Here is a 25,505-nt window from a genome sequence, read left to right on the forward strand (position 1 = left end):
AATAACCTTCTGAATAATCAGAAGACTCCATGAAGTTAATGAACAGACAGTCAAACAAAATAAACTATATCCTCAATTAATAAGGCAGCTTTTTGCCCTCTGTTGCCAAACTGGATGAAAAATAATTTCATCGTTTATGAGTAATGTAAGGTCATCCTTCAGATTCTGAACAAGACTCCACAAGATAAAACTAACAGTAAATAGTGGGAACAAGTCTCCCAATTGTGAGAAATTATTATGTAGAAATTCAATTACTTTGAAATCAAACTTAGACTCAACTCTAGGTATATCACTTAAAAATGTGACTTGGGAAACTGAATTAGTTGTTCTGAACCTTAGCTTCTTCAGTTATGAAATGAGGATTGTGGTTCTTGTTACAGTAAATATTAAATGTGTTACATTAAGATATGAGTATATGTTTGAAATATATTGCAGGATCTTTGAGCAAAAGAGAGATGCTATCAGAATAAGATTAAAAAGGACAATTTGGGCAGCTTCAGGAGAACCAGTTTTTTGGAGGCCAGAATAATTTTTTCTCCAATTTTTTGGAGAGACTTGGTAGAAAGCTATTTCTAAGAAATTAAGAAGTTGGGTATGATCATATTTGTAATATATTTTGATATATTGAGTTGATAAGATTTATTAAGATTTTATGAAATTGATAAATGAGAACAGTACTGAAAGTTTTTTGTCTGAAAAATAACATGGAAAATGATAGCATTTAATGAGATAAATACAGAACACCTCTTTAAATTTTATATGTTTAGTGTTATGTTTAGTGTGGACAATTTGAAACCATTATGTTTAGTGTGGCCTATTTAAAAGTTTAATAATTACTAAATTGTCAATCAATCGGATGTCCAAAATTAGAAATGTTGCATATAGGCAGCTTGGTGGTAAAGTATCCGCCTGCCAGTGGAGGAGAGGCAGAAGACAAGGGTTAGATCCCTGGATTGGGAAGATCCTTCGGAGGTGGAAATGGCAACCAGTCCGGTATTCTTGCCTGGGAAATTCCATGCATGGCATATATCTAAGTTTGAGAATTAGAGGAGAGTTAGGGACTAGGGACACAGTTTAGATTGCTGCCGTGTTTATTGGCCAGGAAAAGGGAAGTATCCACCTAAAGACCTAAGAAGTGTCAGTGCAGTTTGAGAGACTTCAGGACAGGGAACTTCTATTTATTGTTTGATCTACTCTATTATTATGTAAATTACCTTAAGCGGGTCTCAAGTCTTGCACTTCTTTGACCTTATAAATGGTGCACCTCTTCATGAACTTCCCTTCCCATCTTTTTTATTCTTGCATTTTTAAAAACTCAGCTTCAGCATTGCTTCTACTGGGAAGCCTTCCTCTGATTCTAGTTTGAGAAAATCCTACTGTGACTCTTAGCCCGGTATTGATACTCATTTAATGGCATCTATTATGTGGGTCTGGAATTGCCTGATTCCTCATGATGTGCCTAGGACTAGAGTGAAGTGAACTATGCCTTATTCAACTTGGTAATAAAAATGTCCATGACATATTGGACACAAATAGATGCTCCATGCATATCTTCTAATGAATGGATAAATAAAAAACAAACATTGAAGTCTTTTCTGTCTTTAAGTGTTTTTCCCTTCATTTTGGAGGTAAACTACTCAGATGTGAAGTCAGCTTCTGTACAGACGAAATGGAAGCAAGGAGCAATGTGACTTACTTTGTCCTCCTGGGCCTCACACAGAATCCAAAGGAGCAGAAAGTCCTTTCTGTTATGTTCTTGCTCTTCTATATTTTGACTGTGATGGGAAACCTGCTCATTATTGTGACTATAACCATTAGTAAGACCCTGAACTCACCAATGTACTTTTTTCTTGCTAGCTTATCATTTATGGATAGCACTTATTCCTCTTCTATCACTCCCAGGTTGATTTCATACTTGTTCTTTGGGGAAAAAATCATAACCTTTGAATCTTGCATGACACAGCTGTTTACAGACACTTTTTTGCTGGATCTGGGGTCTTCCTTCTGCTGGTGATGGCCTATGACCGCTATGTGGCCATCTGTAAGCCCTTGCATTATTTGGTGATCATGAGGCAAAGGGTGTGTGTTTTACTGCTGGTGGTGTCCTGGGTTGGAGGTTTTCTGCACTCAGTAATTCAACTTGGCACTATTTATGGGCTCCCATTCTGTGGCCCCAATGTCATGGATCACTATATGTGTGACATGTTCCCATTATTAAAACTCGTCTGTACTGAGACCTATGTCATTGGCGTCTTAGTTGTGGCCAATGGAGGACTGATCTGTACTCTTGGGTTTCTGCTCTTACTCATCTCCTATGGAGTCATCCTGCACTCTCTGAAGAACCTGAGTCAGGAAGGGAGGCGGAAAGCCCTCCAGACCTGTGGTTCCCACATCACTGTGGTTGTCTGCTTTTTTGTTCCCTGTATTTTCATAAACACAAGACCTGCTAAGACCTTCCCCATTGACAAATTATTGAGTGTGCTCTATACAGTCATAACTCCCATGTTGAACCCATTAATCTACAGTCTAAGAAATTCTGAGTTGACTAATGCTATGAAGAAGCTCTGGAGAAGAAGCATCATATCTCATATTAAATAAGTATATCATCCACCATGAAGGGAGTCATTCGACATTAGGGTCCATTTTCCTAGAATGCTGAAGTCATTTTAAAATTTGATTCTGATTTCTCTTTTTTGCAAAAATTTTACTACAATTATAATTAAAGATAGTTATACAACTGTGCTGTTAAAAGTTTTCCTCTCTACTAGAGTATAAAGCCTATAAATACCTTTTTATCACTGTAGCTAACAAGATTTAATGCTTATACAGCAAGATATTAATGATATATAATTAATTTGTAAGGTTACAATTATATAGTTATACTGATTTTTGATCATTTATGCTTTTATCTTTTTTACTCTTGTTCAGACATGGAGTAATTTTTATTTAGATTCTTGTCATTTAAGTAAACTCATTTATTTCTACAACTTAAAAATTGTTATTTTATATAGACTGTCTTCTTTGCTATATTTCCAACACACTTTGCCCCCAAATTTTAAGCTAAATATTTTACTGTTTACAAGAAAATTTGAAATAAAATAGGGATTAATTAACAGCACATATGAAAACCAAACAATATAGGATTGAAAACAGTGAAATTTGCTCAGTCATGATCGACTCATTGCAACACCATGGACTGTATAGTCCATGGAATTCTCCAGGCCAGAATACTGGAGTGGGTAGCTTTTCCCTTCTCCAGGGGATCTTCCCAACAAGGAAATAAACCCAGGTCTCCTGCATTGCAGGCAGATTCTTTACCAGCTGAGACACAAGGGTAGCCCAAGAATACTGGAGTGGGTAGCCTATCCCTTCTCCAGTGGATCTTCCCCCACCAGGAATTGAACTGAGGTCTCCTGCATTGCAGGTGGATTCTTTAGCAACTGACCTAGCAGGGAAGCCCAAACAATATAGGATTAAGTCTCAAATAAATTTCCAAATTTCCTATTTTTTTCTCAGCATTTTCTAGTCTTCATAAACATAACCCCTAATTTTGTTTCTTAATTTTTCATTTGGCAATAATCTTTGCAAATGCAAATGTGTTTAACATATGGATATTTGTTACTATCTCTATATATAATCCTTGATTTTACTATGCAATGTCTTGAAAAAATGTTTTTGTAGGAGTCCATATATATCTCATAACCTTTCTTATGCTGCACAATACTCCTCATAATTTTATACTAAAATTAATATGTCCATTTCTCTTCATGTGGCTGCTAAATTTTTCTATGACAAATAATTTTCCAATGAACATATGGTTTTGAGTATGTACAAATATAGTTCATAGGCATAGAATTGTAGCTATGATATTTGAATCAGTGGTAATGTAGTATATGAATTTAAAATGTTGAAATTGATAGTTATTGCCAAACTACCATTCTTGAGATTGTTCTAATAGCTACAGTCCTGTACACTGTCTATGAGAAGTCTTTTGTTCACATTCTCAAGACCAGTCACTGATAAATATTTATGATAACTGATTAAAGTTAATTTTACATTTTAACAACTACCCTTTTGATATAATTGAGTTTGGACATTTTTCCATATGTTTTGTTTGATTTGTATTTTTTCTTTTTTTTTGATGCTGAAGCTGAAGTTCTAATACTTTGGCCACTTGCTACGAAGAACCCACTCACTAGAGTGTGTTATTAATTTTTGCCTTTTGATATTGAAATTCCAACTAACAATGTTAATTTATGTACTTAAAAAGTAATTGTAGTATATAGTGGAACTATGAACTTCCCTGACGGCTCAGCAGGTAAAGAACCCTGCCTGCAATGCAGGAGACACAGGAGATGTGGATTCCATTCCTGGGTTTGGAAGATCCCTTGGAGGAGGGCATGGCAACCCACTACAGTACTCTTGCCTGGAAAATCCCATGGACAGATGAGCTTCATGGGATACAGTCCATGAGGTCACAAAGAACTGGACATGACTGAGTGAGCACCCAGCACGCACACAATGGAACTATATGTAACTTTGTTCTGCATTTTCCAAGTCTCCTGTAAATGTGCTATCTTACTTTCCTAATTTAAAAAATAAAATGGAAGAAAAAAAGAACTTTTTACCATTGAATATGTAACTAATATTTTCTGGTTATATGTTTTTACCTTTTTAAACTACTTGCAGTATTTTGATGAAAGTGAAAGAGGAGAGTGAAAAAGCCAACGCTATCTCAAAATTCCTGTTGTGGGTGAGGGGCCTGTTGCAAGTCTCTCAGTTTTCAGGCATTTCCTTTCTCTACTTAGGAACTTGCTAAAGGTCCGTGTAGTCAAGGCTATGGTTTTTCCAGTGGTCATGTATGGATGTGAGAGTTGGACTGTGAGGAAAGCTGAGCGTCAAAGAATTGATGCTTTTGAACTGTGGTGTTGGAGAAGACTCTTGAGAGTCCATTGGACTGCAAGGAGATCCAACCAGTCCATCCTAAAGGAGATCAGTCCTGGGTGTTCATTGGAAGGACTGATGTTGAAGCTGAAACTCCAGTACTTTGGCCACCTCATGTGAAGAGTTGACTCATTGGAAAAGACCCTGATGTTGGGAGGGATTGGGGGCAGGAGGAGAAGGGGATGACAGAGGATGAGATGGCTGGATGGCATCACCGACTTGATGGACATGAATTTGAGTAAACTCTGGGAGTTGGTGATGGACAGGGAGGCCTGGTGTGCTGTGATTCATGGGATCACAAAGAGTCAGACACGACTAAGAGACTGAACTGAACTGAACTGAATAGGCATATAACTTCTTGCTTAAAACTAGCAAGGGGGCACTCTATCTGTCCCCTTCTGATGTCTACGTCAGAAGATTTCACTGTCTCTTTTATACTTTAATAAAACCTTGCTACACAGAAAGCTCCGAGTGATCAAGCCTTGTCTCTGGCCCTGGATTGAATTCCTCTCCTCTGGAGGCCACAGATCCCAGCATTGTTCCCGGCTCGTAGCAGCAACATTTCAAAACCATCATATCATGAGTGACATGATGGTTTCACAGTACAGGAAGGGATGTGGCTCACTCTTTCAGATATGGGAGCTACAGGATTGTCCTTGCAATCACCCAGATTCTCTTCATGATGTTGCTGCCTGTCTGCGGCTCCCATGTCACAGACCATCCATGTGTGAATTAAACCCTTTACTGAAACCTGTCTGCATGGACTCTCATACCCTTGGTCTCTCTTGCTGCTAACAGTGGGTTCATTTATCGGTTAAATATTTTCCACCTGATGGTCTCCCATGTGGTCAGCTTGTGCTGCATAGAGACTTATAGGTTGGAGGGGAGATTGAAAGTCCTCTCCACCTATGTCTTTCACATCACTGTGGTCATCGTAATCTTTGTGCCCTGCTTATTTGCCCTGAAGGCGTGGCTTATTTTATATCATGATAACTCCTTTGTTAAACTTATTAAACTTACTCACTCAGAAATCTAGAGGTGAAAAAATGCAATGAGGAATTTTTGGAGTGAAAATATGAGCTTGGGAAATAATCATAACAATATGAAATGGCTTTGTATTTTAAATGGTGAATAGAAAATAAATACAATTTTATTGTTCAGGGCCAACTGAACATTGTTTATCAAAAGTATGTTGATTTTGACATATAAGTACTCAGGGGTAAGGTCCAGGCAGAATATCACTAACCATTATGAAAACTGTATTTAAATTTCTATATTGCCCTGTTCAGAATTCATTATGGTTCTGAGATTCTCTGGGTTTCCAGTGGTTGGGACTGCAGACTTTCATTGCCTAGGGCTTAGATTCAGTCCCTGGTAAAGGTAGGATCCCACAATTCACATGGCATGACCAGAAGCAAACAAACAATACCAAGAAAAACATACAAATAAAAGCTAGTTAACAAATAATCAAAAAAAGAGAAGTTGTTAGGATGGTTATAGAGATTTTACTTTTTGAAATGCAAACATGTTTATTTTATTATGACTCAATACAATTTCTCTTTAGGTCGTCACTCTTCCACATAGCACAGATTATTCCTTGTCACTCTGAGAGTAAACTCTTCCCAATCAGGGGTCCATCAGTCACTTTGGTGCCTTTCTTTGCAGGGTAGAGTTTAAGTCCTGTCTCTGGTGTATAATCTGTGTTGTGTATATTTCTACTGCTTTGTAGAGAGGGACATTCACTTTATAAAATCCACTCTTCCCCATGCATAACCAGGCATTCTGAATGTATCTGGAGGAGCATAAAATCCTTCAAATATGTTTTCTAACTTACAACCAAAACCTGATTTTGAAACTTCAAAATAAAAAATTTGGATTTCATTTCTTTCTCACCCAGGCTTTTTTTGGGCCTCCTTTCTTTTTCTGATGCATCCTGAGTACTTAGAACAATGCCTAGTCCATGGTAGTCCATGGTAGGTACTTAATATTTGCTGAATTGATTATAAAAAAATTTGAGATTGACAAATATTTGCTATTATATTTAAAGTAGATAGTCAACAAGACATACTATATAACCCAGGGAACTCTACTCACTATTTTGTAAAAACTTAAATGAAAAAAATTGAGAAAAAAATGATACAGGTGTATATATATATATACACGTCTATCTATCTATATACATATATGTCTGAATGATACAGGTGTATATATATATATATACACATCTGTCTAACTAGCTATATACACATATGTCTGACTCACTTTGCAGTACACCTGCACCTAACACATTTTAATCAACTATACTGAAATATAAACTGAAAATTTAAAACTAGGCAGGAAGGGGGCGAAGCCGGGCGCGGGAGCCGGCGGCGGCCCTGGGAGCTCCGGATGGGCGCCGGGACAAAGGCGCGGCCGCCGGCGCCCCGAGCAGCCCGAGCCGGGGCGCACAGCCCTAGCCGAGCGGGGGCGCACGGCCGGGGCGCAGCCCGCGCCCCCCGCCGCGACTGACATGATGTTTCCATAAAGCAGGCATTGGGCTCGTCACATCTCCCCCAGCAACTCAAATTCACTACTTCGGACTCCTGCGATCGCATCAAAGATGAGTTTCAACTGCTGCAGGCTCAGTACCACAGTCTGAAACTCCAATGTGACAAGCTGGCCAGCGAGACGTCAGAAACGCAGCGTCGTTAAGTGATGCTCTAGGAGATGTCCTATGGCTTGAACGTCGAGATGCGCAAGCAGGCTGAAATCGGCAAGGGGCTACATGGGATGTGCGCCCAGGTCCTGGCCTACCTGTCCCAAGAGCACCAGCTGCAGGTCTTGGGAGCCATCAGAGGGCTAAGCAGGGCACTGCTCCCGAGCTGAACTCCGTCATCCGACAGCAGCTCCAAGCCCACCAGCTGCCTCAGCGGCAGGCTCTGGCCCTGCCCCGACCCCCCTGCCTGTGGGGCTGCAGCCCCCTTCTCTGCCGGCGGTCAGCGCGGCCACCGCCTCCTCTCTCTGTCGGCTCCCAGGCCCACCTCTCCAAGGAAGACAAAAACGGGCATGACGGTGACACCCACCAGGAGGACGACGGCGAGAAGTCGGACTAGTGGGCGGCTGGGATGGGGAGGGTGGGGGCTGGGACAGAGGGGAGACAGACCCTGAGAGAGAGGAAGGTTCAGCACGCGAGACACAGTAATAGCTTGGGATTGGCCAGACTCCGGCGGTATTTACGGTAGCTGCCTGCCGGGGCTGCCGCCCTGCTTCTGGGCCCTACCCTCGCTTGGCTCCTACCCCCAGTTCCTGGCCTCTCTCCTCCTCCCCTGTAGCCTGAATGGGTCAGTACCCACGCATACCACAGATGAGGCAAGCTGAGGCCTGGAGATGCAGGCGGGAGGCCAGGTCCTCAGGGAGCAAAACCTCAAGAGGTCCAACACCCCCTGCATTTCCCTGATTCACACACATGTAACTGACAGTCTACCCGCCGGGGGTGGGGGGGAGGGCCCACCTTGGGGGACACCCAGCCTGCCATCCTGGCACTGCGTTCGAACACAGTGCTAGCTGCCCCTCCCCACCCCACCCCCACCCGGGCACCCTGCGTCTCTCCCTCCCACCCACTCACCCTCCATGAGCTCCTGATGCCTGCACCCACAAAAGAAAGGGGCCGCCAACAGCGATCTTAGCCCCAGGGGAACAGAGTGGGGCCAGCAACTCAGAATTCCCTCTCTCCCCTTCCCGAATAAAGATGAGGGTACTCAAGTTGTCTTGGTTTTTATCCCCCCCCCCCCCTTTTCCAGTATACTAGCTTGTCTTTTAAGAAAAGGGATATTAAAAAAAGGAAAAAGAGAAAAATGAAAAAAGAAAAAAAAGCAACACCCACACCTGTGTCTGTATATAGCCTTTTAAACTGTCAGCTTTCGTTGTGTTCAGGCGTTTGATCTCTACGGAGAGAAGTGAAAATGCTGGATTGAGGGTGGGCTTAGCTGTGCCTTTCAAATAAAGACGTGAGAAGGTTAAAAAAAAAAAGTAAAACTAGAGGTTCTAATTTAGTAGTTTGTCATTCGATTGACACGAAAATGAAAGTGTTAATTGCTTAGCTGTGTCCTACTGCGACTTCGTAGACTGTAGCCCACCAGGCTGCTCTGTCCAAGGAATTTTCCAGGCAAGAATACTGGAGTGGGTTGCCATTTCCTTCTTTATTGGATTGACTTTTTTGTCTCTTAAACAAATTACCCATGTGTATCTGAAGCCAATGATATTTGCACACATTTGGGGCTATTGGGTTATTTGCCTATTGTACTTTAGTCCAGATTCACATCATAAATCAATTAATGAGGTGACCTGAGTTCTTAAGTTTGTTTTTTTAAATTATGGTCAAGTATGCATAATAAATTTATATTTTCAACAGGACTGGAAAAGGTCAGTTTTCATTCCAATCCCCAAGAAGGACAATGCCAAAGAATGTTCAAACTACCTCCCAATTGCGCTCATCTCACATGCTAGCAAAGTAATCCTCAAAATTCTCCAAGCCAAGCTTCAACAATACGTGAACTGTGAAATTCCAGATGTTCAAGCTGGATTTAGAAAAGGCAGAGGAACCAGAGATCTAATTGCCAACATCCGCTGGATCATTGAAAAAGCAAGAGAGTTCCAGAAACACATCTACTTCTGCTTTATTGACAATGCCAAAGCCTTTGACTGTGTGGATCACAAGAAATTGTGGAAAATTCTTTAAGAGATGGGAATACCAAACCACCTTACTTGCCACTGAAAAATCTGTATGCAGGTCAAGAAACAGCAGTTAGAACCAGACATGGAACAAAGGACTGGTTCCAAATTGGGAAAGGAGGACATCAAAGCTATACATTGTCACCCTGCTTATTTAACTTATATGCAGAGTACATCATGAGAAACCCTGGGCTGGATGAAGCACAAGCTGGAATCAAGATTGCTGGGAGAAATATTAACAACCTCAGACATGCAGATGACACCACCCTTATGGCAGAGAGTGAAGAACTGAAGAGCGTCTTGATGAAAGTAAAAGAGTAGAGTGAAAATGCTGGCTTAAAACTCAACATTAATTAGCTGGGATCGGGTGGAGAGGGAGGAGGGAGGGGGGATCGGGTTGGGGAATACATGTAAATCCATGGGTGATTCATGTCAATGTATGACAAAAACCACTACAATATTGTAAAGTAATTAGCCTCCAACTAATAAAAATAAATAGAAAAAAAAGAAAAAAAACCTCAACATTAATTAGCCTGCAATTAAAACAAATAAATTAATTTAAAAAAATAAAAAATTAATGAAACAAACAAAAAAATGATGTTCACAGTTGTGCCACTTACAAGAGTTAAAACAGCAGAAAAAAACCTACATGTCTAGTAAACAGAACTGCTTAAAGGAAAAAAAAAAAAAAAACCTCAACATTCAAAAAACTAACATCATGCGATCCAATGCCATCACTTCATGGCAAATAGATGCTGGAACCAAAAAAACAGGGAGAGACTTAATTTTTTGGGGCTCCAAAATCACTGCAGATGGTGACTGCAGCCCTGAAATGAAAAGACACTTGTTCTTTGGAAGAAAATTATGACCAAGCTAGACAGCATATTAAAATGCAGAGACATTACCTTGCCAACAAAGGTCTGTCTAGTCAAAGCTATAGTTTTTCCAGTAGTCATGTATGGATGTGAGAGTTGGACTATAAAGAAAGCAGAGTGTCAACAATTGATGCTTTTGAACTGTGGTGTTGGAGAAGACTCTTGAGAGTCCCTTGGACTGCAAGGAGATCAAACCAGTCCATTCTAAAGGAAATCAACCCTGAATATTCATTGGAAGGACTGATGCTGAAGCTAAAACTCCAATACTTTGACCCCCTGATGCAAAGAACTGACTCACTGCAAAAGACCCTGATGCTGGAAAAGATTGAAGGTGGGAGGAGAAGGGGGACGACAGAGCATGAGATGGTTGGATGGCATTATCAACTCAATGGACATGAGTCTGAGCAAGCTCTGGGAGTTGGGAATGGACAGGAATTGGGTGACAGACAGGGAAGCCTGGTGTGGTGCATTTCATGAGGTCACAAAGAGTCGGACAGGACTGTGGGACTGAACTGAACTGAACTGTTACATAATAAAATGTATAATTTTCACCATCTTAAGGTGGTATTAATTTAATTCACATTGTTGTGTAAATGTTACTAGTGTCTATCTTGAGAACTAGTCCAACTTCACAAACTGAAAGTCCATAATTATTAAAGAAAATTTCCCATTTTCACCTACAGAGACCCAGGCAACCTCCATTCTACTTTCTGTCTATGAATCTGTTTTATTTGCCTCAGTCAGTTGGAATCATACAAAATCTGCTTTTGTGTGTGTGCATGTGACTGCCTTTTTCAATTAGTGTCATATAAAACCCTTTCTCCATTAAATCTTCTTGACACCCTTGTTGAAATTTATTAAATACATATTTATAGATTTATTTCTAGGCTGTCTATTATAGTTTATTAATCTGTTATTCATCTTTATTTCAATATGGGTGCTGGGATTACTATAGCTTTGTAGTTTGTTTTAGAATGTAGAAGTATGAGCTCTCTAACTTCTTTTTCAATATTGTTTTGGTAATTTGTAGTCCTTGAGATTCCATATGGATTTTAGCATGGATTTTTCTATTTTTGCTAAAAATATTTTTGGTGTTTTGATAGGGATTGCACTATATTTTAGATCACCTGAGATAGTATTAATTTCTTAATACTGTTAAATAGTCCAGCTCATAAATGTCTTCCCATATATGTGTGTGTTCTATAATATCTCTGAGTAATGCTTATAGTTTTCAATTTACAGGACTATTGTCTTCTTGGTTAAGCTTATTCTTAACTATTTTATTCTTTTTGATGTTGTGGTAGAGTTATTTCCTTAATTTCTCCTTGAGTTGTTTATGATCATATAAACTTTTACATTATTTCATAAAAATACTTTCAATAAGCTGCAAATAGGAGTGTACCTGAACATGATACTGTTCAAATATGAGAGATCCACAGCTAATACACTCACATTTAAAAGTTTATAGCTTCCCATTAAAATCTGGAACAGGACGAGCAGGCACACATTTTTAAATTTAGTACTATCATATAATTTTCTATGAAAATTTTAGATTTTTCCAAGTACAACTCTTGTGAGGTACTTTTGTTTTTGTTTTGCTTTTGTTTTAAGCTTTGGTGGTGATATTTATTGGGATTGAATTGAATACATAGATAATGTTGAGGAATAAATTGGTATCTTTTCAATTATTTTCCTATCCAATGTGGTTCTAGATTAATGTTAATTCTAAGCATTTACATTTTTGTTGCTTTTGAGGAAACAATGTCTTTTTGTTGCATTTTCTTTGTTTAAGTTTAGTTTTCTTTTTTTTTTTTTTTTTTGATGTGGATCATTTTTAAAGTCTTCATTGAATTTGTTACAACATCTTTACAATATTGCATCTGTTGTATGTTCTGATTTTTTGGCCGTGAGGCATGTGGGAACCTAGGTCCCCAACCAGGGATTGAACTTGCATCCCATGCATTGGAAGGCGAAGTTTCAACTACTAGTTTTCCCTGGTGGTTCAGAGGTTAAAGCATCTGCTGCAATTCAGGAGACGGGGGTTCGACCTCTGAGTCGGGAAGATCCCCTGGAGAAGAAAATGACAACACACTCCAGTATTCTTGCCTGGAGAATCCCACGGAGGGAGGAGCCTGGTAGGCTACGGTCCATAGGGTCACAAAGAATCGGACATGACTGAGCACTTTCACTTTCACGTTCCCCACCTGGGAAGACCTTACATTAAATAGGGTCTATTTTACTTTTTGCATGTGTATGGATTGGCTGGGAGCTTCCCAGGTGACTCAGTAGTAAAGAATACGCCTGCCAATGCAGGAGTGGGTTCGATTCCTGGGTTGGGAAGATCCCCTGGAGAAGGGAATGGCAACTCACTCCAACATTGTTGCCTGGAATATCCCACGGGCAGATGAACATTGTGGGTTGCAGTCCATGTGGTCATGAAGAGTTGAATATGACTGAATACACACACACAGACTGGATATGGATTTTTTGTTTATCATGTGGCTGAGGTACTCCTGAACTCTTTTAATAATTTAACAGTGTTTTTTTTTTTTTAATTGGAGGATAATTTTTTTTAAACAATGTAGTGTTGGTTTCTGCCACACATCAGCATGAATCAGCCTAGGCATATGTACGTGCCCCCTCTCGTGAACCTCCTTCCCACCGCCCGCCCCATCCCACCCCTCTAGGCTGTCACAGAGCACAGGTTGAGCTCCCTGTACTACACAGCAATTTTCCATTAGCAATCTATTTCATATATGGTGATGTGTATGCTTCAATGTTACTCTCTCAACTCGTCCCACCCTCTTCATCCTCCACCGTATCTACCTCTATTGCAGCCTTGCAAACAGGTTCGACAGTACCATTTTTCTAGGTTCCATATATATGTACTATTACACCATATTTATTTTTCTCTTTCTGACTTACTTCATGTTGTATAACAGGCTCTAGGTTAATCCAGCTGAAGTGAGATAATTTTATTTATGAATTTTTATTTAGTTTTGCTTTCTGTAACAGTGCTTCTAATGGCTGCTTCTTCCTACCCTTTCAATCACAGCTTAAACATCACCTGTTCAGTTCAGTTCAGTTCAGTTACTCAGTCATGTCTGACTCTTTGTGATCCCATGGACTGCAGCACACCAGGCTTCCCTGACCATCACCACTACCTAGAGCTTACTCAAACTCATGTCCATTGAGTTGGTAAGGCCATCCAACCATCTCATCCTCTTGTGTCCCCTTCTCCTCCCACCTTCAATCTTTCCCAGAATCAGGGTCTTTTGAAGTGAGTCAGTTCTTCCCATAAGGTGGCCAAAGTATTGGAGCTTCAGCCTCAGCATCAGTCCTTCCAATGAATATTCAGGACTAATTTCCTTTAGGGTTGACTCTTTTGATCTCCTTGCAGTCACTGAATTAATTAAGCAAGATGTGTTGGACACATTCCAAATCTAATATTCAATAATAATTGCATCTGGAAGGGATGGGGTGTTTTGTGATCATCATTCTTAAGTCGAAGAAAATGCTACCCACTTAGTAACTGGCATCAGTTCTTCAGGAGGTCCTTTCTTAGACTTAAAAAATACAATCTGGCCATGTCAATGTGACAGAGCGAGAAGGGATAAACAATCAAATGCTATTTTTCTTTTTAATGTTATTAGGAAAGAGGTTGCTTATGAAAAATTTCCCTGGGAAATGACTATTTGCTATCTTCCTATGTTTATATAGGATTTGTTGGCCATTCTGATAAATTCCCTAATGTGATAAACCTTTGTTTTTCTGTGTACACTGTGGAATTCTTTTCAAACAATCTACACTTCATGTAAAAATGACCTTCTGAATAATGAGAAGAATCCATTTAGAAAATGAACAGTCAAATGACATAATTTTATCCTCAAGTAATAAGGCTCCTTTGCCCTATACTGTCATACTGGATGAAAGAATTCCAGGGCTTACATTGAGTTAAACCTCATTCTTCAGATTGTGGACAAGCCTGCACAAGGTAAGACTAATGGAGAATACTGGGAGACAGCTTAACAATTGAGTGCCTTTATTTATTATGGAAGAAATTAACTTACTTTGAAATAAATGAAACTTAGATTCAATTGCGGGTATAGCACTTAGAAATGTGTGACTTTGGGAACAAGAAATAGATGTTCTCAGCCTTGGTTTTTTCAGTTATGAAACAGGGATTATAGTCTATGTTACTATAAATATTAAATGTGATACATTAAACTATGACTGCATGATTGGGGTGTACTGTAATTCTTTTGAGCAGCAGAGTGATATCTTCAGAATTAGACTGAGAAGGACAATTTGGGCTGCTTCAGGAGAACCAATTTTGGAGGCCAGAATAAACACGGAGAGACTTGGTAGGAGGTTATAACAGTGGACCAGGAAAAAAAAAAAAAAAGTATAGCAGAAAAAAAATAGAAGGGATTGCAATCTGTGATATATTTTGAAAGTAGCATCAATAGGATTTGTTTAATTTTTATGAGAGTAAAAAATAAGTGAAGAGCACTGAATTTTTTTATCTGAACAATAACATGGAAAATTATACCATTTAGCAAGATAAATAGGTAATAATTCTTTAAATTTTGTATAGGTAATGCCTACGTTTATTGTGGAAAATAAAAAAGTTTGTTTTATAAATATTAGTTCAGTTCAGTTCAGACTCTTTGTGACCCCAAGAACTGCAGCATGCCAGGCCTCCCTGTCCATCACCAACTCCTGGAGTTTACAAATATTAAATTGCATTCAACTGGATGTCCACAATTAGAGATATATAATTTGAAAATTAGGGGAAACATAGGGTCTGGAGGCACAAAATTAGACTGTTGCAGTGTTTATTGATCAGGAAAGGGGAAATATTCACTTAAAGACCTAAGAAGTATCAGTGAGGTCTGGGACAATTCAGGACAGAAACCTTCTTTTCATGATTTGATCTACTCACATTGATTATGTAAATTACCTTAAGTGAGTCTCACTTTTACACTTTGTGACTTCACTGAAGTCCATTCCTGTCCTTTCCTGCTAATTCACTTAAAAAAATAAATTCAGCTAAAGCATTAATTCTTCTGGAAATTCTTCTCTGATTCTCTTTTGATTTATACATTCCTGTACTGTGACTCTTAACTTCTGTGAATATCCTTATAACTTTAATACATGGGTCTGGAATTATCTGATACCTAGTTGTGTGTTATATCATGAGGGCAAGCAACTCTACATTATTCTACTTGGCAATTAAAATGTCAATAACACATTGGATATGAAAAGATTCTCCACACACATTCTTTTAATTGAATTTGTAACGAAGGATGAAAATTATAATTCATTTAAAAATTTCCCCCTTGTTTTATAGGCACACTGCTTCTAACATGTGAAGACAGCACCGATACAGACTAGATGGAACCAAGGAGCCATGTAACTTACTTCATCCTCTTGGGCCTCACACAGAATCCAAAGGAGCAGAAAGTCCTTTTTGTTATGTTCTTGTTCTTCTACATCTTGACTGTAGTGGGCAACCTGCTTATTGTTGTGACTGTAGCTGTCAGTAAGACTCTGAACTCACCGATGTACTTTTTTCTTGCTAGTTTATCATTTATAGATCTAGTTTATTCCTCTTCTGCTTCCCCCAGATTGATTTCAGACTTGTTCTTTGGGGAGAATACCATATCCTTTGAATCCTGTATGACCCAGCTGTTTACAGAGCACTTTTTTGGTGGATCTGAGATATCCCTTCTGCTGGTGATGGCCTATGACCGCTATGTGGCCATCTGTAAGCCCTTGCATTATCTGGTGATCATGAGGAAAAGGGTGTGTGTTGCGCTGCTGCTGGTGTCCTGTGTTGGAGGTTTTCTGCACTCAATGATTCAAGTTAGCACTGTTTATGGGCTCCCATTCTGTGGCCCCAATGTCGTTGATCACTATATGTGTGACATGTTCCCCTTATTGAAACTCATCTGTACTGACATTTGTCATTGGCATTTTAGAGGTGGCCCATGGAGGACTGATGTGCACTCTTTTGTTTCTGCTCTTACTTGCCTACTACGGAGTCATCCTGCACTCTCTGAAGAACCTGAGTCAGGAAGGGAGGCGGAAAGCCCTCCAGACCTCTGGTTCCCACATCACTGTGGTTGTCTGCTTCTTTGTTCCCTGCATTTTCATGTATGCAAGACCTGTTAACACCTTCCCCATTGACAAATCATTGAGTGTGTTTTATACAGTCATAAGCCCCATGCTGAACCCATTGATTTATAGTCTAAGAAGTTCTGAGATCATGAATGCTATAAAGAAGCTCTGGACAAAAAAAGTGAGATCAAGTAGCAAATAAGTGCACTGTGCATTACAGAGAAAGTAGTTTAACACTAGGAATTTACTTCAAATATCAAAGTCTATTGTTTTGATGAAAACTTTTCTTTTCTCTGAAGAATTTATCATGAGTTTTGTTAAAGAATAGAATATTTGTTTATGTTATTAATAGTAGTTACCCTCCTTGAATGTAAACATCAAAGTCTAGTTTATCACCACAACTGGAAAGTTGAAATGGATTTAAAATAGAGTCAATAAGTCATATGTAATGTGTTGGTCAGAATTACAAAAATAATTAACTAATATGCATTACTTTTATTACTTTCTCATTTTTTGTAACCAGATTCTTACCTTTTATCCTCACTTTTTATTGTACTAATGAAAATATTATATACTATATATTCTATCCTCTTCATTCACTTTTATTTGCTACGTATGAAAATTTAGTGTAACAGTTTCCTTTAAAGAAATTGAAAGTATGATGGATAATAGTAAATGTTAAAAAATAGAATCCCTACAGAAATAGAATCATGTAAAATGTACCTCCTGTCCAACCAAGATCAGAGTTTCCCAGTTTTTCCAGATGCAGTCACTATACTGTTTCTAAGATTACTCAAATAATAATTTTTTGCAAAAGAAGCATATTTTCACGTGTGTTTGCCTGTATATCTCTGTATAAATTTGCATTTTGCAGCTCAGTTTTCTGAAGATCTTTCCATACAGTCTTCACAGATCTAACTCATTCTAGTTTTCTCATACTGCTCAGCTTCTTTAAAAGTCTCTAAAATTTAGGTATCCAGTTTGCTTCAAGTTCATTCTCTTTTTCTACAATAAATAATTCTGCAAAGAAGTCTTTTTAAAATTTTCTTAGCATGAGTTTCTAGAAGTGGAATTATTGAGTTAAGTGGTGTATGTATTTCAAATGTTGATATTCATGGTTATTGCAAAAATGCCATTATGAGCTTGAACAAACTTACTACTCTCTTTACTTTGGAAAATGCATTTGACAACATGCTGAACCACTAGCGCTTGATAAACATTTATGGTATATGAAAATGTGATTAAACAAATTGTTTCATTTGTATACTTTAATTGATATTCAATAAACATAATTGAATTTGAGTATCATCCATGTTTAAATGATTTGTAGTCCTTTTTCACGAGCTGCCTATTAATGAATTTTTGTGTGTATTTGGTTGCTGACACTTTTCAATACAGATTTTAATGATTGAATTATACACTAATTATCCCTATTACCCTGTGTTTGAATTATTATTTTTCCTGCTTGTGATTTATTTTTTAATTTTTTAATACAGTGAAGAATATTTTTGGGCATGTACAAATATTTATACATTTACATAATTAATTCTATCAATATTTTTTACCTCTATATCTTGAATTTGTCTAACTCAATGTTGTCAAAATATTCTTCACATTTTTCAACATTCAATTTTTTGTCTTTATATTTTATGTTTACATTTTCCTTTGATATAAGGAGATAAGTAGGGATTATATCTTAATTATTTTTCTAGATTGTCATTATTGTAGATGCATAATTATTTTTCCCCATGGCTTTGTTATCCTAGCTTTGTTTTCCAAAATATGGCATGTGTTTGCATCAAATTCGTTCCTCCACTAGCTTCCATTGATGTCTTTATTCATGTACTATTTAACACACAATGTAATTGTGTACATTTGATTTAGAATATACTTTACTGTCTGAAAATCCTAGGATTCCTTCATTGCTAATTTTTTCAGAACTATGTCTATTCTTGCATATTTGCACTTAAAAATTAAATTTCAATAAGCTAGTCTTGTAAAAACTACATTGAGTTAGTATTTTGAATAATAGTTGATTTAGAAATCATTTGTATCTTCAGAGAATTGAGAATTTCTATCAACAAACTAAATGGTATCAGATCCATCAGAGAAAGGTTGGAATGAAGATTTATGCCACCTATTTGTGGTGATATTGCATATACCTTTTTCAAGAATATGTGAATTCAAAGATCTCTGGGTTTGAAAAAATATTTGCATCTGGTAATTAGATGAGGGAACATGATTTTCCTGAGTTGAATTCTGGTTGTGCAGTTCAGGCCTCTGTTCACCAGACCTAGTTTTTTTTTTTAACATTATCATTGTCACCTTAGTCTGCATGGGTTGCCATAACAAAATACTACAGACTGTGGAGCTTAGACAACAGACATTTATTTTCCCATAGTTCTGTAGGCTGATGTCCAACATCAAGGTGACTGCTAGGTTGGTTTCTGGTGAACTCTCTCTTTCTCCCTTGCATGGGGCACCTTCTCACTCTGTCTTTGCATGGCCTTTCTTCTGTGCACTTGCACAAGAGAAAGCTCTTTGCCCCTTCCACTCCTTATAAGGATGCTGGTTCTATCAGATTAGGACCCACCCTTATGATCTCAAGGAGTACCAGCTATTTCAGCCCCCACTTCAAGGTTTCCAAGCCTAGGTACAAGATGTAGGAGTGAATAAACTTTTTAGATGACCTCAGTCTGACAATTTCTAACTGCAGTCATGAGAGAGGTGGAGACAGAAGTATTCAGCTGAAGATCAAATTCTTGACCCACTGAAATAATCTAATATATTAGAGTGAATATTGGTGCTTAATTTTTTTTAATTAATTTGTTTAGTTGGAGGCTAATTACTTTAAAATATGTGGTGGTTTTTGCCATACATTGACATGAGTCAGCCATGGGTGTACATGTGTTCCCCATCCCACTCCTCTTGGTCATCCCAGTGCACCAGCCCTGAGCACCTTGTCTCATGCATTGAACCTGGACTGACGATCTGGTTCACATATGATAATATATGTTTTAATCCTATTATCTCAGATCATCCCACCCTTGCCTTCTCCCACAGAGTCCAAAAGACTGTTCTATGCATTTGTGTCTCTTTTGCTGTCTCGCATATAGGGTTATTGTTACCATCTTTCTAAATTCCATATATATGCGTTAGTATACTGTATTGGTGTTTATCTTTCTGGCTTACTTCACTCTGTATAATAGGCTCCAGTTTCATCCACCTCATTAGAACTGATTCAAATGTAGTCTTTTTAATGGCTGAGTAATATTCCATGGTGTATATGTACCACAGCTTCCTTATCCATTCGTCTGCTGATGGGCATCTAGGTTGCTTCCATGTCCTGGCTGTTACCAACAGTGCTGCGATGAACATTGGGGTGCATGTGTCTCTTTCAGATCTGGTTTCCTCAGTGTGTATGCCCAGCAGTGGGATTGCTGGGTCATATGGCAGTTCTATTTCCAGTTTTTTAAGGAATCTCCACACTGTTCTCCATAGTGGCTGTCCTAGTTTGCATTCCCACCAACAGTGTAAGAGGGTTCCCTTTTCTCCACACCCTCTCCAGCATTTACTGTTTGTAGATTTTTGGATAGCAACCATTCTGACTGGTATGAAGTGGTACCTCATTTTGGTTTTGATTTGCATTTCTCTGATAATGAGTGATGTTGAGCATCTTTTCATGTGTTTGTTAGCCATCTGTTTAGTTCTTTAGGGAAATGTCTGTTTAGTTCTTTGGCCCATTTTTTGATTGGCTCATTTATTTTGCTGGAATTGAACAGTAGGATTTCCTTGTATATTTTTGTGATTAATTCTTTGTCAGTTGCTTCATTTGCTATTGTTTTCTCCCATTCTGAAAGCTGTCTTTTCACTTTGCTTATAGTTTCCTTCATTGTGCAAAAGCTTTTAAGTTTCATTAGGTCCCATTTGTTTATTTTTGCTTTTATTTCCAATATTCTGGGAGGTGGGTCATAGAGGATCCTGCTGTGATTTGTGTCAGAGAGTGTTTTGCCTATGCTTTCCTCTAGGAGTTTTATAGTTTCTGGTCTTACATTTAGATCTTTAATCCATTTAAAAAATATGGAGTGCTTCACGAATTTGCATGTCATCCTTGCGCAGGGGCCATGCTAACCTTCTCTATATCATTCCAATTTTAGTATATGTGCTGCCAAAGTGAGCACTATTGGTGCTTTAAATAGTGAATTTTTTCAGATATCACAATAGTATCTGAAACACTCTAGTAATTTAGACACTATGGTACTGGCTCATGGATATGTACACTGATAGAACAAAAGAGAAAGCTAAGAAATAGAATAGTAAATATACAGATTTTTGTATCTGGACGTAATGATGTTGCAGGGTATTTGGAGACAGAATAGTTATTCAATATATATACTGGGAAAATGTCTTTATTTTTTGCCACAAGGCACATGGGTTTTCGTTCCTTACCCAGGGTTTGAACCTGCACCCTTGCATTGGAAGCACAGAGTCTTATCCACTAGACTGCCAGGGAAGTCCCTATTTATCCTTATGATAGGAAAGTGTATTTTCATGTCACACTATACTTTAAAGAGTATAGTCTATGTGGGTTATATATGTAAATATGAAATAAATAACTTTAAAATGTTTAAAGATAATTATCTTTATAAACTTGAGGCAGGGAAGGACTTTGAGAAGTACATGCAGAGAACTTTCATCCTGAATCTAGTTTCCATATTCCTACATGATAGAACAGGTGGTTAATCCTTGATTCCAACCATGTTCACTGCAGTATCCAGGTGTGTCCCTATCCCCCTATTTTCATAATTTGGAAGTGTGTAATACAGTGAATTAGCTTCCCTGGTGGCTCAGACGGTAAAGTGTCTGCCTGCAACGAGGGAGACCAGGGTTCAATTCTTGGGTCGGGAAGATCCCCTGGAGAAGGAAATGGCAACCCACTCCAGTACTCTTGCCTGGAAAATTCCATGGACTGAGGAGCCCGATAGGCTACAATCCATGGGGTCACAAAGAGTCGGACACGACTGAGCAACTTCACTTCACTTAATACAGTGAATTAAATATTCCTTTCTCAGTTCCTTCATAGAAAGGTTGGAATGAAGACTTACATCACCTATGTGTGGTCATATTGCAAACATCTTATTCCATAACACATGAAGACGCCTTCATTCAAAAGTCTCTAGGTCTGGAAAAAAATTTTGTGTGTATGCTCAGTCATGTCTGCCTCTTTGCAATTCCATGGACTGTAGCTGCTCTGTCCATGGAATTTCCAGGCAAGAATACTGGAATGGGTTGACATTTTCTACTCCAACTTTTTCACTCTCCTCTTTCACTTTAATAAAGAGGCTCTTCTTCTCTTTCTGCGATAAGGGTGGTGTCATCTGCATATCTGAGGTTATTGATATTTCTCCTGGCAATCTTGATTCCAGCTTATGTTGCCTCCTGCCCAGCGTTTCTCATGATGTACTCTGCATATAAGTTAAATAAGCAGGGTGACAATATACAGCCTTGACGTACTCCTTTTCCTATTTGGAACCAGTCTGTTGTTCCATGTCCAGTTTTAACTGTTGCTTCCCGACCTGCATACAAATTTCTCAAGAGGCAGGTCAGGTGGTTTGGTATTTCCATCTCTTTCAGAATTTTCCACAGTTTATTCCTATGTATTTTATTCTTTTTGATGCTGCTGTAAGTTGGAATATTTTAATTTTTTAAATATTTTGTTATTATATGTAAATGCGACTTGTTTTTGTATATTGATTTCGTGTTCTGAAATACTGTTGGATTTGCTCAGCAGTTCTAACAGTCTTGGTGCAATTATTTGCATTTTCTGTTTGTACGATTATGTCTACTCTGTACTCTTCAGTATGGCTTCTTAATCTTAGTATCATGCATATGAGATTTGTATATATCAGTGTGTTAATCTGCAGTTTATTTTATGGATGACTAGTATTTCATTTTATGGATGTATCACAGCTTTTGTATCCTTTTCTTTATTATTTTTTCAATATTTTGGCTATTTCCAGCTATTTGGAATTATGATTAAAACTCATCTAAGTATCCATGTAGAATTTTGACAAACAAGGAAACACACTAGAAAAAAAATGACATCATAATTTTCAAGACACTAGATTTGAAAAATAAGTGACTATGATTACTGAGAGATGGGAAACAAATTGGCCTGCAGGACTTTTTCTAGTTTAATACCTTTAAAAAATTTCCATATCGTGCTACAGACAGAGATACCTCAAAATGTCCATGTAGACTGTATGAGTTGAGGAGATGAAGTTAGGGATCTGAGGAGACCAAGGCAGCCAAAATTCTGAGAGTAGAATACTATAGATGATACACTTGTAATCCGGGATGGGGAGGGAGGATGAGAGAGAGAGAATTCTGGGCAACAACAAAAGAGGATCCCTTTCAACTATTCATCAAAGTACTGATTAGTGCACATATTTAAGAATACCTAAGGATGGGGAAAGATTTATCCAGATGGTTAGTGAGACGAGGGCTGGTGTTCAGGCTGGGCCAGGAAGAGAGCCTATTCTAACCAGCTGGAAAGCCTCATGGTTCACTGGGGCAGTGCTCTTGGTTGAATATTTAGGAAGATTTTGCATTGGTAGTGGGGCATGATTAGCCCTAGACTGAGAACGTCTCAAGACTTGCTTCAAACACCATATGAAGATTTCTTTAAAAGAAATTCTGAAAGGAATGATCCAAAAGAATCAAAGTAAATATCCTGTTCAGAATTTTGTATCTTTGTTACTGTGAGATATTCATGCAAATATTTTTCTTGTGATACCCTTGTGTTATGATAGTATAAAGGTTATACTAGGCACATAATGTGTATTAGGAAGTATATTAATTTCCTCCCTTCTGAGAAAGTGTGTACTATTCCCAGATTAGCTTTTATATAGAATTGGTTGATCAAATCTATATGGGAATGAACTTTTTTGGGGGTTAAAAGATAGAATTCTAGTCATGTAAATTTATTTAAGTATTAGATTATCCCAGTTTTTAATTATTTTTCTCTGAGTTTATAAAGTTGTGTTTTTCATGGCAGTTTTTCTATTTTCTTTCAATTGGCAAGTATACTGTCAAAAATTAATTAATCATATCACCTGATTATCTTTTTAAGGTCTGTAGAATTTGTAGGGATGACCCTATATTCAATCTTGAGTCTAATACTTTATTTTTTCTTATTTTTTATACTCCATTTTGCTAGGAATGTATTAATTTTATTTAACATTCAAAGAATAAATTGAAATCAGCTCGGATATCTTCAAAGACAAAACTTAAATTTAAACAGATTTCCTGTTTTGAAAGTCAAGATTTACACAAGAAAGTTTTTATATATTTTATTTCTTCCCAGACTGGACATTTCCATTCCTGTGAGATGACCTCAAGTTGTTTTTCATGATTTTCTCCCAGGGGACAGGATTCTATAAGTCATGTACTACACAGTGATTATCCTGGTGGTATCTCTGGAGATAAAGAATCTACCTCAAAATCATGATCATGGTCCCAGTGAATTTAATTAGACAACAATCATGTTTGGAGATGAAGCAATTGAATGACTCAATAATACGAGACACAATTAAATGTAGACAAAGTGTTTATGACCCTGTGCCCTTACCTCAGAGAGTATTTGTCTGTAGCAGTAACCACATGACAGGCTTCTTCTCGAATTGAAATGATGGACTCAAAACATGAAAAAGTGTGTATAAGAAGTTATTCTTCAGGAAATCCAAAGTTCAACAGTGCTATTTGAAGACAGGACAGTATAAGTGACTGAGAATCAAAATGTTGCAAAAGCTCTTTCACTATTTCATCTTCACTGGTATAAGCGCAAAGAGCAAAATTTTTGCTGTAAACAATTCTTGCAGAATTTGAAGTTTTCTCTCGCTCTCCTCAATCAAAATGCTGATTTAACATTTGTTATCAGAACACATCCTGCCAACAATGAATATTCTGAGTTTCTGTTGACAGTCAAGATTCAAATTCCTTAGGTTACAGGACATTGATGTTCGTCTTTGAATCCCAACAATTTGAAAAAGTAATTTTCTCTTAATGACAGAGATGAATTAGATTTCCTGCAAGCTTGAGAAGAGTTTATCATGTGGAAGCAGTTAAAGGTCCAGTGATGGTGCATGTATCTTGCTCTCTGTTCCCAGAGATGGAGTGAGTTCATGAAGGATGAGGAAGACAGCATGGGAGTCCAGAACATGTATTGAAAGGCTTTCTCTTTATGCTGGTAACTCAGGAAGTATATTTATACATAAAATTCTGAACTAGGCTTTACATTTTGCAAGAGTACATTGGTGGTTTGACAATTAAGTTTTTTAGGGGTTCTCCTTTGTGATTTTCATAATCAACTATGTTAGGAATCCTTTGTAATTTCTGAAAAATCTGCAGATTAAGTCTATTCTGTAATTCTCTTCTTGAATACTTTCATATTGTAATGGTCTAGAGTAAATTAACCTTCTCAAAAATATTCTTAGAAATTAATTTTAAATGCAACTATTTGGAGATATTTTTGTGGGCAAATATTTTTAAATCTGATAATATGCTCAATTAATATGTGCTCTAAATATAATATGTTAATCTGTTAAAATTAAAAGATGAGGTAGCATCTGTAGACTTTGATTCACTGACTTTCAACAACAAAAATTGAGTGTAGTAAGCAAACTGTGACTACAATTCCAACTTGTTTGTTCACAGGTGAGAGTCAACAACCTATCATATATCTGATGACCAATTAAATTTTTTTTGTCTATTTTAGATTTAGCTGTGTATATCCTCTAAAATGTAAATAATTTCCACAAACTACATTTGTCTATTGTTTTAGTACTTTTCCTA

At 37.8% G+C, this 25,505-nt stretch overlaps 1 non-coding gene and 2 pseudogenes across 1 annotated transcript; 2 read left to right on the forward strand and 1 right to left on the reverse strand.

The window, feature by feature from the left end:
* The first annotated feature begins 1,669 nt into the window (after positions 1-1,669).
* On the forward strand, positions 1,670-2,598 carry LOC133056335 (olfactory receptor 4A47-like; annotated as a pseudogene).
* Positions 2,599-7,453: 4,855 nt separating this feature from the next.
* LOC133056343 (TLE family member 5-like) lies at positions 7,454-8,036 on the forward strand (annotated as a pseudogene).
* Positions 8,037-20,726: 12,690 nt separating this feature from the next.
* LOC133065130 (U6 spliceosomal RNA) lies at positions 20,727-20,833 on the reverse strand. The gene has a single exon (XR_009694854.1). It is a non-coding gene; the product is annotated as a U6 spliceosomal RNA (small nuclear RNA).
* Between the last annotated feature and the right edge of the window lie 4,672 nt (positions 20,834-25,505).

This window comes from Dama dama, chromosome 1, assembly GCF_033118175.1.
Source record: "Dama dama isolate Ldn47 chromosome 1, ASM3311817v1, whole genome shotgun sequence".
Classification (NCBI taxonomy): domain Eukaryota; kingdom Metazoa; phylum Chordata; class Mammalia; order Artiodactyla; family Cervidae; genus Dama; species Dama dama.